A 6,960-nucleotide genomic window follows, 5' to 3' on the forward strand; every position below is an offset into this window, starting at 1 on the left:
AAATTGGGGTTTGTCCCAAATGGTGTCTCTTTCTGGAACAGAACTGCTCCAGCTCACTGGGATTTACAGTGCACATTCATCCTTTGTATAAGCTGCCTAAAATGACTATTTTCAATGTGAGACTGGCTCCATCCCTTTAAAATCTGTGGCAGTTGTGCTGCCATACCTTTTCTTAACAGTGTTGTCACTAAGACCTTTCCTAGTGCCTTTCATACTTTAAGAAGTTTAAAACCACACTGTCCTAGCCCCTCCAGGCTGAAGGCAATCTCATCCCCTCTTGTCACAACAGTGCGATGATGCTGAGAGATACAGGGCACAAGAGATGTGACACAAGAAGTTGCTGGACGCTGCAGTTTGCTGCAGACAGGTTCAGACTCTCGTCCCTGCTCTTAGTGTTGTTCAGTTGTTTATGCAGCAGAGTTTTAATGCAACGGGCTCTGGGATCAGGGATGAAAACCAACATGGTTGGCCCTTGCTCAGCTGTGGGCCACCATCACTGCAGGCAGCGATGTCTCTTGTGGGCTCTTCGATCTCCTGGAGCTTGCATTCCTCTCAGCAGAGAAGCCCAGTTGCCGCTGTGCATCTGTCTTGCTTAACAAGTGAAGTCAAAATGCAGCAGCAACACAGTGCGGTGTACAGGATTAGACTTATATTTAACTTCGCCATGCTAGTTTTACTTCAGCTTTAATTCACCCCAGCTTCTCCACTGACTACCGTGGAGTTCCTCTGGCATCCCATATTGGTTCAGCAGAACGGCGGATCGAGCTCATCGTTGGAAACTTGGTGCAACGATTAAAGCAGCAGCTGTATTTAGTATTTGCTCATGCAGTCAGTTCTCAGACCTCTCCTCTGCTGCGTCCTTTCACAGCAGTTTCTCTTGCTGTGTCAGGTGTGCGGCACGCGATATCGCTAATCTCCCAAGCTGGGCCTCTGCACGCAGGATGCTTCCTCCTTGCTGACAGCTTGCCTGGGAGGCATTTTGTGCTGCAGTCCTTGGAAAAAAATAGAAAAAACGGAAGAGAGAAGTGTTCCCCTTCCTCCTTTGTCCGTGTGTGAAAGTGAGCGTGTGGGATTCTGCCTCTGCCGCCGCACAAAAGGGCCTTTCTCCCCGCCCGTCCCCAGGCTGAGTTTCCTCACTGTTCCCGCTGTTCTTCCCTCTGGATACCATTCAAGGGACAAATTGGGGTAACTAAATGTCCTCTGCTGTTCAGAGGGGTCATTGCAGCTTACATAAAATACACTAGCTCTTTAAAACCATAACCAATTCATCAAAGTCATTATTATTCTGTGTCACATTTGGGTTTTTTTTCTGCATTTGAATAGCTTTAACAATGTTTAGAGAGTATTGTATAGCACCATACACATGCGTTATTTTTCTTCCTAAATATGTATAAAATATCCTCAAACCTTAACTAGAATAACCTCTGTATTTGCAAACTATTGTGCTTAGCTTAACTGTTCATGCTAATATAGTCTCATTGGTGAAATGCTGTACCCAGGTGAGTCAATGCATAACACGTCTTCTTTTTACTGTAATGGGATTGAATTTCACCCCTGGGGTTCAGTGGGATTATTTTGTGTGGAAGCTAAGCAGATGTCAGTGCCACATTGGTGCCATATTTGCAAACAAGCACAGAAAGAGAAATACCTCAGGGAAAAAATTTCATTTAATGACAGGTAGAGATATTAAAAATGTGTCTTTTCTGGAGGACTTTGCTGTAACAGGGTAGGACTGAATGAAATGCTTTGGCTTTACCTTTCTTCTCTTTCAGAATGGCTTTGAAAATGGGTAGGAAATTGCAGGACATATTTGGACAAGCTGACTGCGATGCTGTCGAGAGGCGGTAGCACAAAGATGGTAAATAGTAACTGTGGAATAACTAGAAGATGCACCAACAAGAGGACATAAAGTCTCTTAACCAGAAAGCCTAGTATGTTCAAAACTGTACCTAATGATGTGAATATTTTGGTAGACGCAGACCTGGCTTTCGCTACCTCAGGTCACGGCTACAGTCGTGCAGTTTTCAGGGAGACACGCCTGAGACTGCCTTGCCTCGTACATGACGTTCCAGGTGGGCAGCAAGTAACTCATGTGCTCCATGACTTATTTGGTTTTGCAGGTGCCCAAAGTGAGCTCAGGCTGTTGACCTGAACATGCTATTCCTCTGAAAGCCTTTGAATTTTGAGTTTTCTTCCCTGAGTTCACCAGAACAAAGCTGTTCATCTCCTGGACATAAGGAAAGGCCAGTTTTCTTCCATTCCATTCCCAGACTGTTTAGGCAATGTAATACTTGAAGTAAGCTTTCTTTTTTTAATTTTTAATGCCATATAATCTGTTTCATGTCAACTTCCTGGACAAGATCCTGGACACCTTATATATGCCTGCTTTAACCAGTTGGTCTGTCTCATGTTTATCTCTGTCTTGTAGTAACAAGCGTTCCAGTCTCCTCCTCTTCCCTTTTCAGATTTTACCTTCTGCGTCACCCACACGGAGGCTGAGTGTGTCTTTTTTCCCATATGCCATGGCTGGCGATAAAAATGAACTTCATGACAGCAAGGAGGAGTTTGCTCTTCAGAACTGTTTTATCACAGAAAGTGTAACAGCATGCATCTTCTTCTGGGGATGGAGTCATGCAGTGAATAGATATTGCAAAAAGCAAGGGGCCTGAAGTAAGGCATGAAAACTGTGGACTATTCCTAAGTGGAGTAAAAAGCCGGGCATTTCTCTCATGCCTTAAGGAAAAATAACAAATGGCACAAAATGCTGGTCTTGCGGATGAGAAATTAAATGTGAAATGGAGGTAGGGAGCAGCTGGCCAGGTGGCAGAATCCCACCAAGTCCCTCGGGGTGATATTGGAAAGCAAAGGATATTGGGCTGCAGTGCGATTCTGTTATGTACTAAAGAGAAATTTGCCATTTGAAAAAAAAGTCTGAACAGCAGCATTATTTGTAAAATGGGGATTAATTACACTTCTCTTCTTGGCAGGGGTGAGACCGGCTGAAATACTGCACCTACGTCCAGGCATTGTCCTTGATAGGAGATGTGGACTCACTGGAGGGAATTCGGAGGGCAGCAAAGGGAACATGAGGTTTAGGAAATGAAGAAAGTTTCAGAGCACTGGCTATGTTTAATCTAGAAGATGAAACTCTGAGCGGGGAACATGAGAAGTCTTTCATTATGTAAAAGGGCGCTATTAAAGAAGATAATGATCAGTTGTTCTCTTTGTTCACTTAGGAAGTGCAAGAAGAAATCAGATTAATTTTTGCTTACTCTGCAGCTAAAAAGACTCAGGCTGGAGACTATGAAAAGTTTGTTAAGGTAGTAATATTCCTATTAGTCTACCTAAGGATGCACAACATCCTCATTTCTTTATTGGTTTATTGCCAAAAATCTCAGTGCCTGAAATGTGCTTTAGATACACTTACTGTGCATTTTGTAAAGTCTTGATGTGTCTTCAGGCCACACAGAACTACTAAGTAATTTCTGGATAAATCAAACAAAGATGCCATGTTTCTAACAATATATGCTTCTAATTATCTTGAGAGCACTGTCTGAGAGCTTATGGGCTCACTCATTCCCATTCAGTTCTCAGGTTGAGCTTTGGAGAGAGCTAAGCGTGCTATAGTCTAATAAAGCACAGGAGAAAAGTAACTTGGAAAATCAAAAACCCTCAAAGAGGATAATAAAAACATGGAAAATGATTGATTGATTAAATGATTAATGAAAAGAATGTCGGAAGATGCTGTGGGGAGAAGGAACAGTTGCAGGCGTGTGAGAAAGTGACCTCGGCAAAGCGAGGCACGCAGGTGACGAAGGAGTATCTTCCTGACACAGAGCTGTAAAAGAGCCATGTGAAAGTGGGAGAGTGGGCAGATTAAAGCAGTGGCAGATGAAGCGTAGGAGGCAGCAAAGAAAAGCTGCAACATACATGAGGATGAAGTCATAGATCTCCTTCCACCTTCCTTAAATTACTGGATGGGAGGTGGGTCTGGTTGGAAAGAGCTGTAGAGGAGAGAGAAAGCACCCTTCCGTCTGGACCTGCCCTGCACAGCTCCTGAGGAAGACTTAGTGTCATCAGAAGCCACTGGTTCTCCCCATGCCTGCCTGTTCAGAAGCACTTTCCTGTTTTGGACACCGCAAATACTCAGTGATATCTGGAGCTCATGTTCCTTCTCCTGTGCCAGCCTGTGTGGACATAGAAAAGAGAAAAGTCTTATCTGTTTTGGTTTCTTTGCTCCAGCTGAATCCCGAATTTGCACATTAATGATTCCATTCCTTCATTTTAATTTTGTTAATTCTCTTACGGCATGTTGTTCTCCCCTACTTCAGTTACAGGCTTCCAAGATTGCTGGTGACCTTGCCTTAATAGGCACAAGCTGCTTTACCTCCATGCTGCTCCTGTGGTGCATATCTCTTACCTCGGCCTCACTCCAAAAGCCAATATTGCTTAGCAGTTTTTCATTCTCAGCAAGTGCTCCGTTTTTAAATCTACAAGGTTCTGGGCTTACCAGCTATATATATGTACTAGTAAAATGAACAGGCTTATGGCTGCAATGGCTGTTCCCTAGAACTGCTGGCATGGCCACGTCAGCACTATAAAGCTCTCTTAGCTAGCGGAACAGGAGGGCCACATCCAGACATCCATGGGCAACGATGCCTTGCTCAGGGTGAATCCTGCCTGTAGTCAGAAATTGTTTGGGAAAGTACCATGTGTCCTAGTCCAAAAGGGTGCCAAGGAGCACTCTGACATTGTATCGGTATTGATGACAGAATTACCATGCCTGGGAATCTCCTGTTAGGTTCATGAGTAGCCAATGAGTCCTGCCTTCAGAAGTTGCTCTTGGAGAAGGCTGCTGCTCCACGGTCTGATCCAGGCAGACACAAACAGGATAACAATTCAGCCAGCCTCGGCTTGGCTGTTGTACATTCTGGCATGAGCAAGTCTAAGATGTCTGACCTGTCCAGGTTGTCTTCACCCAACACATCTGGTGCCCCTCACCACACTTGCTGCTGTTGCAGAGCTGATATGAAAAATTAATTTTCCTGCAGGCTGGTAAACAACAGAAGCCTGATTTTTCACAAAAACAGAAACAGACTATAGAGTTGACAAAAGTCTGTGTGGGGAGGTTTATGGCCTTGTCTAACCATAAAGTGACCAACCTTTCCTGGAATAATTAACTTCAAGGCTCAAGGTTTATGTTTCTCTCTCCTGCATGAGATTTACCACGTTAATAACTTCCCACCCTGCATTTTCTAAACTTGCAAACAAATTTTTTAAGCTTTTGCAATTAACACTTTCTGGCTTATCTTTGTAACCCTAGACTTATAAACTTAAGTTAAAGCTGAAATGTTGTCACTTCAGCAGTGGGAGGCTCCCAGAAAAGAATCAGATGGTTTCAGATAGACGGTTGTAAAGTTGCCTTACAAGTCTGATGAATCTGAGAGAAAAGATCATGTTTTTACTCAGAAGGCTACTGCATGTGTTGTTAAACACAAAGCTAAGAAAATGTATCTCCTCGGAGAAGCAGACATCTATATCTGAACTGCTTGCCGCAGGGCGACTAATTTTAGCCATTTACTTCAGAACAGGATGAAGTGTATTTGTGAAGTGGCTTTCTCCACTGGCAGTAAAGGTAGCCCATGGTAATGAGTTCAGGTACAAATGTGGGGATAAGCTGTATAATAATAACAGTCTACATTCACATTGTAGGACAATCACCTACAAGATGGTAAATCATCAGCTGAGGATCAACTTTGAATGGATTAAATGAAGAACAGTTGTGGATCAAAGTGAATACAAATCAGAATGATGTCTTGGATCAGTGGTTATGGCTCTGCCTGTGAAGTGCAGAGATTTTTGTTTCTTGAACCCTTCTCTTATTTTATATGTGATCAACATTTTCTGTAGTCATGGATCTGTGAAGCAGAAACCAGGCAGAGAAGCTGGTGCGTTTCTGTGAGACACTGAGTGCCCAGCAGACCAGGCCATAGCTGAAAGGTGTCCAAGGGCTATTGCTTGTTGAAAACATATTTTCCTGAGGGATGCTAGCATTGCTGTTGTCTGGACCAACAGGGAGGAAATACATGATGCTGCTTGTATCACATCATTTTGTCCATGCCCTCCCTTGTGGGTAGGTGAAGCTGTAGTTCTCTGTAGTCAGAACCAGATATGTGAAAGTCTTCTGAATTTTATTGGTAGAATACAGGGACCTAATTTTTTTTTTTTTTAAGGATGTTGGGTTTTAACGATTAGGTAGCCAAGAATTTGGGGAGTGGAGGGTCTATGCTTTCCTTCTGGTGTAGGTACTAGTAGAATTCAAGTCTCCTTATGAACTAAGTTCAAAATTCAGCTCGAACTCTTAAACTTGTTTGTGGTGCTGATATTTCAGACCACTTTTTGCCCTTACTATATTTCTCCTCTGGAAATGCAGCTTCTCAGGGTGGACCCGGCGTTGTGAGCTGAGAACTTCTTGCCTTGGGGCCCCATCTAGTGGGTAGCAGCTTGCACTGAGCAGCACCAAGAACAACTTTATTTGTGTTGCTTGGGAAAAAGAAAGCAGTAAAAGGAGCTGATATGAAGATTCCCTACAGAGCTTAATAATCGCAAACGAAATCGCTGTGTGTTCATTCTTCTCCTGCTGACATTTTTCTCCTGTGTGTCTCCGGATAGACAATGTTACTTTGCATTATGTGCAGAAGCGTTTTTCATAATATAGCAGAAGCATATGCCAATTATAAAAAAAAAAAAAACAACAAAAAAAGAGAGAGACGAGAAGGGAAGGGAAGGGAAGGGAAGGGAAGGGAAGGGAAGGGAAGGGAAGGGAAGGGAAGGGAAGGGAAGGGAAGGGAAGGGAAGGGAAGGGAAGGAAAGGAAAGGAAAGGAAAGGAAAGGAAAGGAAAGGAAAGGAAAGGAAAGGAAAGGAAAGGAAAGGAAAGGAAAGGAGAGGAGAGGAGAGGA

Source organism: Mycteria americana, chromosome 3, assembly GCF_035582795.1.
Source record: "Mycteria americana isolate JAX WOST 10 ecotype Jacksonville Zoo and Gardens chromosome 3, USCA_MyAme_1.0, whole genome shotgun sequence".
NCBI classification, from domain to species: domain Eukaryota; kingdom Metazoa; phylum Chordata; class Aves; order Ciconiiformes; family Ciconiidae; genus Mycteria; species Mycteria americana.